The 13,796-nt window shown below is 39.0% G+C and overlaps 1 long non-coding RNA gene across 2 annotated transcripts in view; it reads right to left on the minus strand.

Moving 5' to 3' along the window:
* Positions 1–3,969: 3,969 nt before the first annotated feature.
* Positions 3,970–13,796, minus strand: part of LOC127535982 (uncharacterized) — a 35,444-nt gene continuing 25,617 nt past the window's right edge. For both annotated transcript variants that reach the window (XR_007944911.1, XR_007944909.1), the window contains exon 5: positions 3,970–4,597. This is a non-coding gene — a long non-coding RNA (uncharacterized LOC127535982). The remainder of the gene's footprint in view (positions 4,598–13,796) is intronic.

The raw sequence follows: 13,796 nt of genomic DNA on the forward strand, positions 1-13,796 counted from the left end.
ACAACTTTTTCAGGAAGTACAACGTCGAAATGGAGGAGGAAACAAACACATTGATGTGAGTTCCACATGCGTCCATTATTTCTCCCACGCCTTTTTCACACTGACAGAACATCACAAAAAGAGTGGTGTAAAAAGATAAATCAAAAGAAATAAATCTTCTCTGCTGACGTTTGATTTAATTGTGCACCCCCTGACACCTTAAAATTTGAACACAACTGACAGAATTCATTTATTCATTCATTCATTTGTTGGATTTGAAATGCCAGATAACAGGATTGGAAAACATGTGAGTGAAAAAAAGTGGGATGCTTTCGTCTTCTGGAAGCAGCAGCGATCCTTGTTAGTTGCAACCTGTGCCACAGCGCTACAGCCATGCACAGTAGGCGTCTTTGTGTTACCATGGCGATGACGTCTTCCGTTTTCCGGTGAGGCGACAGGGCGTCCCATTCCTGACGATCGTATTTATACCCTCCCCCTTCAATAATAGGTGCCCTCCACAGCTGCGAGTGTGACTTCTTTTGGAGTGACACTCGGTAGTGGAGGGGGAGTGCATAGATATATATATAGATATGTATATATCTATGGTCACGCCGGTTTGTTTACTTCCGCATATACGGAATGACGCACTACTTAGCGCTTGACGTAAATCTACGGAGGAGACTTGTTCGAGGTATGTCTGATTTTGCCTATAGTTATAATTTTTCAGACTTGGAGGTTGTTGCTTTGCTGTTTTATATTATGTTACGCTGAGTTAATAAACCTTTATGGTTCTTTTTTATTTGAATTTTCCAAAGTAAAATGCAATAAAGAAATGTATTCATTACGAGGCTGGATTAAACTCAGTGATAAATATCATTATATATTTAAAGGGAAGCGAGCTATGACAGTTTGATGCTATTTTGTGTAAATGTATTATTATTTTGTTTGTTTTCTGTCCTGTTTGTTTGTCCATTTGTGTGTGTGTGTGTGTGTGTGTGTGTGTGTGTGTGTGTGTTTGTGTTTGTCTGTCTTTCATGTCTATGTTTGTCTGTGTTTGTGTGTGTTTGTCTGTGTCTGTGTCTGTCTGTGTATGTTTGTCTGTGTCTGTTTGTCTTTCATGTTTGTGTTTGTGTTTATCTGTGGCCCTTATTCTCTGACCACATACCCACTCCTCCTTGTTACAGGTTTCTGAGATAGAGTATTATGCACAATTACGATAGTGATGATTCATCCACATCGGAGGATATTCCTGATGTGGATCTAGATTTTCCTCAGCTATCTGATTCTAAATGTTCAAATAGGATGAATGATATGGATCCAGATTATAATATTTTCAAAAATGTAAACAATTGTGCATACTACACAGACACTACATTTAACGAAACAATTAAATTGGACAACAAGCTATCATTAGTTCATTTTAACAGTCGGAGTCTATATTGTAATTTTGAAAATATCAAAGACTATTTGTTTCAATTTAAAGCACTTTTCAATATACTAGCTATCTCAGAAACTTGGATTAATGTAGATAAAGGTACGGACTTTAAAATGTGTGGCTATGAAATGTTTTGTATGAACAGACAACACAAGAAAGGAGGTGGAGTGGCTTTATACATTGATAAAAGCATGGACTGCAATCTTATAGAAAATATGTCAATAGCAGTGGAAGAAATATTTGAATGTATTACTGTGGAAATTGTGTTAAAGAAAAGGAGAAACATTTTTGTCAGCTGTGTTTACAGAGCTCCAGGATCCGACTTTAATTTATTCAATGAATGGATGGAAAGGTTATTTACTATAAAAACAAAAAAAGATATTATAATATGTGGAGACTATAATATAGATTTATTAAATGCAAATCAACATAAAAATACAGTAGATTTCATTGAAACAATGTACAGTATTAATTTGTATCCTTTAATTACAGCACCAACCAGAATAACAGCCCACAGTGCTACTTTACTTGATAACATATTTTCAAATGTTATTGATGATAAAATAGTTAGTGGTTTATTAATAAATGACATTAGTGATCACCTTCCTGTCTTTATGGTGTATGATGCAAATTACAAAAGAAATAATGAAAATTGTTTTAACTACTGTAGGATTAAAACAGAGCAATCATTGAAAGACTTAAAGAACGATCTAACCTCTTGCAATTGGGACTGTATTTATGATAAGTTAGATGTAAACACAGCTTACAACTCCTTTATGGAAATCTTTATTTCACTTTATGAAAAAAATTGTCCAATTAGAAAATGCAGAAAGAAAAATGCTTCAAATACTCCATGGATAACTAGCGGGCTGGTAAATGCGTGCAAAAAGAAAAATTATTTACACAAACAATTCTTGAAGTATAAGACTAGTGAGGCGGAACAGAAGTACAAAAAGTATAAAAACAAATTAACAAGCATTTTAAGGGAGAGAAAAAAAGATTATTATACTAAATTACTAGATAGTAAAAAAAACAATATTCAAAGTATGTGGAAGACGGTGAATAATATAACTGGGCACAGTTCAGCTAGCCCGTGTTATCCAGAGTATTTTGTGGAAAAGGACTTGGTTATTAGTGATAAAGAAGAAATTGTAGATAGATTTAATAATTTCTTTGTGAATATCGGACCTGAACTTGCTAGAAATATTCCAAGTGGCAGTGAACAGTTCTGTAATTTGATTGAGACAAATCCAAAGTCAATGTTTCTTACTCCAACTAATGAGGATGAGGTATTGGAGACTATAAGGAAATGTAGTAATAAAATATCACAGGATGCTAATGGAATAGACATGAGAACAATTAGGCTTGTGGCTGAAGCAATTGTTAAGCCACTCACACATATTTGTAACCTGTCATTTCAATGTGGACAGTTTCCCTCAGAAATGAAAGTAGCTAAAGTAATCCCTTTATTTAAATCAGGAAACAAACATTGTTTTACAAATTACCGGCCTATCTCCCTTTTGCCGCAGCTCTCAAAAATACTGGAAAAATTATTCAATTCAAGACTTCTCAGTTTTATTGGAAAAAATAATTTGCTATCCAACGCTCAATATGGCTTTAGACAAGGACGATCAACATCACTTGCTTTAATTGATCTTGTAGAGGAAATCACAAACTGTATTGAAAAACATAAATTTATTATTGGAATTTTTATTGATTTACAGAAGGCTTTTGATATGATTGATCATGACATTTTACTAAATAAACTGGAAAAATACGGTATTAGAGGAATTCCACATAACTGGCTAGAAAGCTATTTGGAAGATAGGCAGCAGTTTGTAGAGATTGATCAATATAAATCTCTAAACTGGAACATTTTATGTGGGGTACCACAAGGTTCAATTCTTGGGCCAACATTGTTTTTACTCTACATTAATGACATTTGTAAATTATCTAAAATCATGAAATTCATACTTTTTGCAGATGATACTAATATTTTATGTTCTGGAGAAAATTTGGAGAATCTTCAGAATGCAGTAACTCAAGAATTGTGCAAGTTAAATAATTGGTTTAACATAAATAAATTGTCTCTGAACTTAAAAAAGACCAAATTTATGCTGTTTGGGAAACAGAATAAGGATTTACCTGTGCAAATTACTGTTAGTAATACAGTTATTGAAAGAGTAAAGCAAAATGTGTTTTTAGGTGTAATCATTGATGAAAGGCTATCTTGGAAGCCTCATATAAATCATTTACGTTCAAAAGTAGGTAAGTGTGTTGGTGTGATGAAACGATGTAGTCTGATGCTCACTCAGAGAGCTTTATTATCTTGTATCACTCCTTCATTATGGCATACTTGAGCTATTGTATTGAAGTGTGGGGAAATTGTTACAAACTAATTTGTTACCTTTAGTTACTCTGCAGAAACGAGCCATCAGAATTGCTCATAAAGTGAAGTATAATGATCACACTAATCCACTGTTTCTTAATACCTTTAACTTAAATTACAAGACTTAGTAAATTTTAAAGCAGCTCAAATTATGTATAGAGCATCAAAAAATTCATTGCCCAATAACATTCAAAATTTATTTCAAAACAGAGATGCTCTTCATAAATATAATCTGAGAGGAATTGATAAATTATACCAGCCCAAAGTAAAGACAACCCTAAAGTCTATGTGTATCTCGGTGAAGGGAGTCATATTATGGAACAGCCTATCTGAAGAAATTAAAGCTTGTAAACATTTAGTTAGGTTTAAAATCACATTTAAAAGACACATAATGGAAAAGTACCAAGAGGAAACGATTTAATAACGCAGCCATGAACAGACTCATGCTCACTGTGTGTGCATGGGCCTGGGTATGGCTGACATTACCAGGGCCGTGCAGAGACCTTTGGAGGGGCAGGTGCTCAAAGTTCAAAGGGGGGCACATGGAGCACGAATTTGAAACACCATAAACATACCTACAATATACCTGGGTGAATTGTAGCAGCAGATATTCTTAAAGAATGAAACATAAAATCACAACATACGACACACCTCATATCTTTGTTAGGAGGCAGTCTGTGTTTGACCTGATGGGGTTCATTGAACAGCTTTTGTTGAAGGGGTTGGTGAGGAGGCTGCTGCTACTGATGATGACACTGCTGGAGGTGGGCTGTATTGATCTGAGACTGTAGACACTAAAAAAAAAACATGGGAGAGATAGTAGCTGATTAAACAAGTGTTTTCTCATCATGAGAAGATGCAAAGATAACTGACATTGAAAATGGCTGACTGTGACCTACCATACTGCTGACTGTTTGTAGGAGACTCCTGCTGAGAGGCTGCAGCCAGGCTGACTGTTTGAACTAAACAGAACTATTTGCTCATTCATAAACTGAAAGGGGAACATTAATGGGGGACCAGAATAAAGGAGAGGTGAAGGTACAGTCTATATCCACAAAGCCATAATTCAAGCTGTGCATTAATTTAGGACATAGGAAGATAATGTATGAAGTTGAATTTAGATCCCCATTAGACACTGGACTGTAACTGTGGCTGCTCTTCCTAGAGTCCTTGTTTTTTTAGTTAAAATAAAACTGGAGGACAAAAATTAAACAATTGTGACACCTCTTTATTTTAATTTCAAAACTTTATTTTTGTTTTCCAACCTCAAAACACAAACATGATTCCAACAAGAAATGCTATAATAATAATAATTTATTAAACTGAAAAGGGAACATTTATAATGAGATATAGAGAATAGAGGAGGGATGTGTGTGTGCTTGTCTGGGTCTGTGGTTTCTTTTTACACATCACAAAGTTGTGTTTTTCTTTGTTGCAGTTATAACAGCAACTTCCTGTTGCCCATGCCCTGAAAAATGTCAATGACCTCACTGTGGTTGATTGGAATATCCTTCTCAATTGCCAGCAGAAGAAGCTCTGACAACCTCTCTTCTGTGCAAAGGGTGCGAAGTTTTGTTTTCACCAGCTTCAGTTTTGAGAAAGAGCGTTCCACAGTTGCTGTAGACACCGGAAGTGTGCCGTATGTCTTCAGCAGCTCAGTCAAGTTAGGGAAAACCAGATGTGCATTGTTTTCTCTGACCGCTGAAAGAAGAGATGCTACACTGACTGGTGAGGGGCATGAGTATGACATATGGAAGACCTTAAGCTCTGTCTGCAGTTTGTCTTCTTCTTCAATGTTGTAGAACTGGCAGAGTTTCTTCAGAGCTTGCAGTGCCTCTGTTGGAATTTTTGTTGTTTTCCAGTTCTCTGGGACTGTCAGGCAGTGGAGGGCATTCAAGATTTCCCATGTTGAGTTATCTTCTCCTTTAAAGCGTCTCTGAAGCTCTTGTGTCATCATGTCCACAAAAGCGTAATACACTTTAACACGGTAGTAGTCTTGCAAAGTAGGGAAAGTGTGGTCAGCAGTAGCTGCTGTGGCAATGACCTTGAACTTTGCTGGCATTTTCCTCCTCCTAGCTTGACCAGGAATCTCATTTGGCGGGTCCAGGCCCACTGATGCAGCCTTCTCTGTAGCCTGTTGATACATGTTTTCAAACTCTTCCTCTGTTCTGGTGTGGGCCAGCCTCTGAAAAACTCCATCAACAATTTTGTATGCTGCAGCCAGGTCTATGTCTTTCTGTTGCAAAGCATCAGAAGCCATTGCAGTCATCTGGAAGATTGGACAGGTGATCTCCAGACACAGGAAGAATTCAAAGTTGATGCTCTTGAGAAGGATCATTGCATCACCTGCTGAAGAGTCTGGGGATCTTGCTGTGTTATTTCTCAAGAAACTGCATGACAGCTGGGAGGACCTTTCTCAGAGTGCGAAGGGCAGTTTCTCTGCAAGCCCACCGTGTGTCTGACAGCTTCTGCAGCTCCAGTGGACGCTTATCGGGGTACATTGTCTTCTGCATTTCAATAAATGCAGAGTGTCGTTTTTGATGAGTTGGCCACAAAAGCATAAAGTTTTTCAACTAAGCTGAAAAAGCTGACAAACAGATGTTTGACTTTGCACTTTCAACTAACACCAGATTAAGGCAATGTGCCTGACAGTGTACATACAAGGCTTTCTGATTTCTTTTTAGGATTCTTGACTGAAGACCCTTAAAGCGTCCGCTCATGTTTGCAGCACCATCATACCCTTGACCCCGGATGTTTTCCAACTTCAGATTATTTTCTTCCAGGAGAGCTATGACTGTCTTTTCAAGAGCATCTCCACTTGTGACCTGCACATTGCACACCTGCAGAAAGCGCTCCTTGATTTGCATGTTATGCACATATCTGATGACAAAAGAACCTGCTCAGTGTGTGCAGCATCTGTAGTTTCATCCATGAGAATGGAAAAGGTTTTGCTCTCTTGGATTTCTTTTGGATGGCCTGTTTTACTGATATGGCCAAAGCTTTGATCATATCATTTTGACTTCTGTTGGAGAGGAGTGAGACAGGAGGTCGTTTACCTGGTCCCTGCTTCTCTTTATGGCGTCCAGGTGGAATTTAATTACACTGTCATATTTGCTAAAAAGCTCCACCAACTCAAGGAAGTTACCTCGATTTTGGCTTGACAGGGTTTCATCATCTCCTCTAAAAGGCATACCCTGTCTTGCCAGATAAAGACTGATGGCTAGTAAGCGGGACAGAATTTCTCTGTTTTTTTCTCTTTCCTTGTCTTTTGCAGCTTGTAGTGCATGGTCACCCATTTTGAAAGCTGCCTCCAGTGAATTCTTTTTGTAAATGTTCCACCTCACCATACTACACATGTGAGATTCTGAGGCACTGTGCTCTTTAATCCTTTCCAGAGCCCTTTTCCACCGACTGACTCCTTCTGTTTTCCAGGTTTTGCGGCTTGCGTATTTTTGATCATTCACAAAAAGACGGCAGCTAAAACAAAACATGGCATTAAGACTTGGGGAGTATTCAAGCCATGGATTATTCTCAAACCATTTCTTTTGAAATGACCGCCCCTCCTCATTTTTTGGAAATGATGAGAATGCGGGTTGACAGGGTCCAATATTGTTAGAAAACTGTATGAAGGCCTCATCATATTTAATGTCGAATTGCAGAACATGGGCAGGATCATTTGGGTGGGTAAGTCCAAGTATGCCTGAGAATTTTTGCCTCCCTCTGGCTTCAGTCTCCTCTTGGCTTGATGCTCCCTCTACCTCAAGAGTTTGTGCCGTTTGTACTACAGTCTTTGCCTCTCTCACTCCAACCTCTGTCTCCTGGTTAGCTGCATCCTCTACATTAACATTCTCTATAGGCTCCTCAACAATTCCTGACACCTCTCCTCCAGCCTCTATCTCCTCCTGGCTTTCTGTTCCCAAACTCTCGATTTCCTGTGGCACAGTCCCTTCCTGTTTCTCTCCTTCCGTCTCCTCATCTGACCTGTCATGACTCACTCCCTGGTCATCTGGAAACAAGGCAAAATTTGCTCTTGATTGATCGAATTAACATCTCCTACACCTAATCAATAATAAACCCACCATACACAATGATCGATAATGTAACAGGACGACAACACTGAAATTGTGCTTCATATTGTTATCTCTAACCGAGCACCTCTGCAATGTAAATAGCTTGTACCTGTGTCATTCTTACCTTTTGTGTTCTTTGTGATCCAGCTGGTGAGTGATCCACTGCCTTTCGCAGCCTCACGCAGCTCCTTTTGTTTATCTTTCAACCTCCTCTCCTTACGAGGCATCTCTGCAAATTGAAATATGATTGATAAACCACAATCTGATACACACACACATACACACGCAGTGACATTTCATACCTTTTCAAGACATACACTGTATAACCACAGATTTACTCCATGGGGTTGATTCATAATCTGCCCTTTATTATTCATAGTGCTAATAATAAAGCAGAAAAAAATTATTTAATGATATAGAAATCATGTATTTAAACTGATTTGTGCTTTTATTGAATTTGACTATCCACTTTGCGCAAGACAGCAAGGTTATAAAAGCTATATATTTTATATTTATGGATATCATATATATAATTGTGTGTGTGTGTGTGTGTGTGTGTGTGTGTGTGTACACCACACACACACACACACACACCACACCACACAACACACAGAAGAGAGACATTCATATACAAATGTTCTAAACAAATACTGATATGTTGAAATGAGAGTTGAGAAAATCACAATTAAATTCTTCTAATTCTAATTGTTACTGTTGTTGTATTATATTGCAATACAATAATTCCATCCAAAATTAAGTGAATATACATGTACATGGCATAGTTTCAGTGTAATAATATAACCTCTGCCTCATTGCCTCTAGACACACAGGAAACACACTGCAGCTCACTGACAGTAAAATAATCATCTCTCTGATGCACTTTGCCCATGACAAAAGAACATACAGAAACAAAAAGAAGTCTGGCACACTTTATCCTCTCAGACGCTGTGGTTAACTAGCGATGGTTAGCTAACTATAACTGATGAGAGGTGTGTTAGAGTGAGACACACCACAGGATGCTCACTTGCTTCGTCATCATCTTTCAGAAAACACCGTGCACAAACGAGTACCGCTGCAAAACATACTCACCGGACCATCAGTTGTCCTTCCTTGAGTCTTCCCTTTCAACATTAGCAGCACCAGACCATTGTTGTCCTCCTTCGGGTCTTCCATTTCTAAATTAGCAGCGCTAACGGTGAGCTTCGGGGCACGTCAGGGCACATCAGGCCGTGACTGACGTCTACCTGGATCATGTGACCGACTGAGGGTAGACCTGAATTATTTTTTTTTGTTTTGAGTTATTTATTATTTGGACCACACAGATTTCACACACATACACACACACACACACACACACTTAAAAAAATTGACAAAAGGGCACTTTGGGCATCAGATGCAAAAGGGGCAGGTGCTTCAGCCCCCCAGCCCCCCCCCCCCCTTGCACGTGCCTGACATTACTTTATTTTGATGTTGTACATATAATACTTGTTCAAGGGGAGTACCAGCAAGTTTGCTGCCTGCTTCTTTGGTTGTATGTTGTCATGTGCTCTTTTGGAGAGAGGGTGTGCGGTCGGAGTATGTGTGGCCTGTCATTGTCTTGTCTTTGTCTTGTGTTTGTTGATTGTGATTGTAATAATGTAATTGTATTGTCTGTTGTTGTGAGTGATGTCGAGTGAGGGCTGGAGCCTTATAAGCGTAAGCTTCTTCCATCCCTTTTCAAATCACAGGAAATGTAAATTTGTACTTATATCATATATATTATTATTATTATTTGTTGTAAAAGTATGAACTATGTTATTGCACCCCAGTACTTATTTGAAATAAAAGAAAGAAGAAGAAGAAGAAGGTATGTCTTACTTGGTGTTGTTGTGGAAAAATTAATCCACTGCTATAATAATCTATGTCTGTGTGTGTATCTGAGAGCAGGCCTTTTGCCCTCTGACTGAAATGGTTACAGATAGCCTGTAGGTTGTTTCCTCTAGGATAACTGCCAGTATCAACAAAGTATTGTTTGGAGATAAGGGTGCAGGTGTTCGTGTGAGAAAATTTGGGGAGGCGCCTCCCATGGGGGAAAGTGCCGCCGCCACGAGTTTCCAATTAAATTATTAGGAGTAAAGATTCGCTCTTTCCTTAAATTGTGCAATACTGGCAGCTGGCAGTGGCAAAAGAGGATGGGTTAAGGGCATGAACTGACCCAGCTCAGAGAGTATAAGATTGTATTATCTGACAGTAAGTTCAGAGGCTTCCGGAACCTCTCTCAGTGTTTGACCTGTTAAACAGAATAACACTTTTGGCATCTGAAGACTCAACTCCTGGATCCTTGATGATTCTATGTGAGACTTAGATATTTTCAGACCTGAACATAGAATTAAATTACAAGTGTAATACATAGAGTGATCAGGTTAAACATATATTTTACGTAGTGGGCAACTGGCCCCCCCACTACAATTGGCGAGTCCACCCAGAGGAAGCGGGGAACGGCTGGAGACCCGCGGCTCGAGCGGAGGCTTAGAAATCACCCAAAGGGCCCAAAATAAGCCACCAGAAGGTGAGAAAATTCTTTTTTGATTCCAAATTATTTTGGGTGGTTTTGACCTCGTGCCTGAGCTACTGGGGCCACCAGTACGGTCAAAGTGCTTTCAAAAAACCTAGAAGGTTATAGAAATCATAAAATTGATAAAGTAAATATAATTAAAAGAAAGAACTGTGATTCCAGGAGTCGGGCCTCGGGAGTGCAAGTTGTATGTACTGTTTGTGTTTGTCTGTTTGTGTTGTTGAAAAGAAGCGTTGAAACTGAGATAAATTTACCTACTGCGTGACAGACGTCAGTTGCTACGGTTATCCTGGCAATGTCACGTTGACAGAGCTCTGATCAAATGAGGGTCAGAGGTCAGTCGCCATCAGAGAATTGGGCGATAGTAGATAGAGAAGTGATAGAGAAAATACGTCGCTTGTCCGGTTGAAAGTGACTCCCGCGGAGGAAAAATAGCAGCTGATGGATGGCTGCCAGGATTGTAGTCCCAGAAAATAGGTGCGCATAGTAGTTTAGATAAAAGGCCGTGTACATATGTATACCAGGACTATAAATGTAAATAAGTATAAACTGGTTTAAAATCATATGAAGTGATGTGTGAGGATGAAATGATTAAAATAAGTGTTTAATGAATGCAAGAAGTAACATAGGAATGTCTGTAAATAGGTGTAGATAGGTGTAGAAATAGCAGAGTACAGAAGGAAGGAAAAAAAGGTTTTTTTCACTCCCTTTGATTTTCAAGAGTGAGCGCGAAAGGAGGGGCTGTAGGAAAAAAGTTTTTTCACTGCCTCTGAGTTTCAGGGCGAGTGCGAAAGGAGGGGCTGTTTGAAAGGCTGCCTGTTGCAGAGTTTTGACACACACAACACTAGCGTACACTCACACACATTCGCTCGCACACATATACGCACACACACGCTAGTGCACACACCCACACACATTCTTGCACGCATCCGTGCACTCGCCTACCACACACGCACACGTCAACACACACATACACACGCACACACACACACACACGCACACTCATTCACACACGCAACTCACACGCACACATGATACACAACATTCTATAAAGGTATTTAGTGGGGACACACATTCAGATAGAAGGTGATTATTACCCTGCTGCTATATTTCAAAATTTAGTGCAGTTAATAGCCTTAGCTGGCAATTTCATCAGAAACCTAGTGAAGTCCGGCTTATAGGCCCTCACTTTCCAAAAAATAAAAATAAATAAATAATAATAATAATAATTTTTCGCTTTTATAGGATACTTACAGAGTGATCCTCGCTTAAACAGAAATACACACACATATTTGGCAGCAAGGGCGGCTGGCACAAATAAAGGGAAAAGAAACAGGATTTATTAAAGAAACTGCAGCTGATGTTTGCTTGTGTCTGATTGGCTGAAATTGGAGCATTTTAAAATACAAATAAGTCATTTTATAAGAATAATGGGGACTAAACAAAGCAAACTGTCTGATGATCAGCTGACGCCTGCTGAGCTGATTATGCTACAGCATCCTACCCAGAAGAGGGAAAATAAAGAGCTGCATGAGAAAATGGAATTAAATTTAAGGAGGACAAGATAAATGGCCATTAGAGGGCACTTTTAATTTAAGGTGCTGTGACGCGTGGAAAACGAATTGAGAAGAAGTGACAAATTAAATGATCGAAAGCATCAAAGAAAAGACTGAAAAACTCTGAGCAGAGAGAAATTTTACAGCATTTAAATATGAAGGAGCACATAGACAAATGGCAATACAGGCGGCTTCAGCTCCGCCTCTGCCACCTCCTTACAGAGGCTAAGGACAATTTCCCTTACGTTCTCCTGAAATGGATGGAGAAATAACAGGAACTCTGACAGTACAGATGTTTGATAAAAAAGAAGCAACATCAAAAAGTACATCCCAAAAAACCAAAACCACACACACTGAACCCCATTATCAGAGAAGAGTTACAATGAGAGAAGACAGGGGGTCAGAGGACAGCATTAGGAAAGCCATGGAACAAATGAATGAAGAAAAATACAAAGTGCCTGATGGCATTGATGTTCTGAGGGATGATTCTGGTTATGTGTCTCGTCCACTGGCAGCATCAACCCCATTGAGCAAAGTGTCTTCAGAGCAGGAGCAGGAAGTGGAAGAAAGAAAGAGAGAGAGAAAGAACATATTGGGAGGAACATGAACAAAAGGAGAAAGAACATCTACAACTTCATGCATATGAGGAAAGAATTAGAAAGGCTCAAGAAAAGATAGATGCAAGTGCAGAACGCATCTCACAGAGATGGTCAGAGACAGAAAGTATAATAAAAGAGATGAAAAAGCAAGTAGATAAGAAATTGGAAGCTTTGGAATCAGAAGACGACAGTAAAAAAAGGGAGCAGTCCAGGCAGGGAAACACTGACAAATTGTGTGGGAAGAAAACATTCAACAGGGATTCCAGAAAAACATGCAGCATCGGTCCAACGCAGCTCAAGCCGGGACGACTACGAATCAGACAAAGAGGAGGAACAGGAAGTCCTGGATACAGAGGAACTGGAAGAGGAGGAGGAAGACTCTGACGAAGAGGACCCTGTGAGTAAAAAATATGATGTGAGCATTGCATTGTTGTCTAATCCTCCTACTCCTAGACACCTGAAACTACGAAGCAGAACTGTTTCCTTCCGGTGTGGGAGGAAAAGGACTCCATCTAATCCCAAAGGAAAGACAGAGACTGCAGCTCCACAATATCTGAATTTTCCAAAGTAAATGCAATAAAGAAATGTATTCATTACGAGGCTGGATTAAACTCAGTGCTAAATATCATTATATATTTAAAGGGAAGCGAGCTATGACAGTTTGATGCTATTTTGTGTAAATGTATTATTATTTGTTTGTTTTCTGTCCTGTTGTTTGTCCATTTGTGTGTGTGTGTGTGTGTGTGTGTGTGTGTGTGTTGTGTGTGTGTGTTGTGTTTGTCTGTCTTTCATGTCTATGTTTGTCTGTGTTTGTGTGTGTTGTCTGTGTCTGTGTCTGGTCTGTGTATGTTTGTCTGTGTCTGTTTGTCTTTCATGTTTGTGTTTGTGTTATCTGTGGCCCTTATTCTCTGACCACATACCCACTCCTCCTTGTTACAGGTTTCTGAGATAGAGTATTATGCACAATTACGATAGTGATGATTCATCCACATCGGAGGATATTCCTGATGTGGATCTAGATTTTCCTCAGCTATCTGATTCTAAATGTTCAAATAGGATGAATGATATGGATCCAGATTATAATATTTTCAAAAATGTAAACAATTGTGCATACTACACAGACACTACATTTAACGAAACAATTAAATTGGACAACAAGCTATCATTAGTTCATTTTAACAGTCGGAGTCTATATTGTAATTTTGAAAATATCA

Source organism: Acanthochromis polyacanthus, chromosome 11 (assembly GCF_021347895.1).
Source record: "Acanthochromis polyacanthus isolate Apoly-LR-REF ecotype Palm Island chromosome 11, KAUST_Apoly_ChrSc, whole genome shotgun sequence".
In the NCBI taxonomy this organism is placed as follows: Eukaryota; Metazoa; Chordata; class Actinopteri; family Pomacentridae; genus Acanthochromis; species Acanthochromis polyacanthus.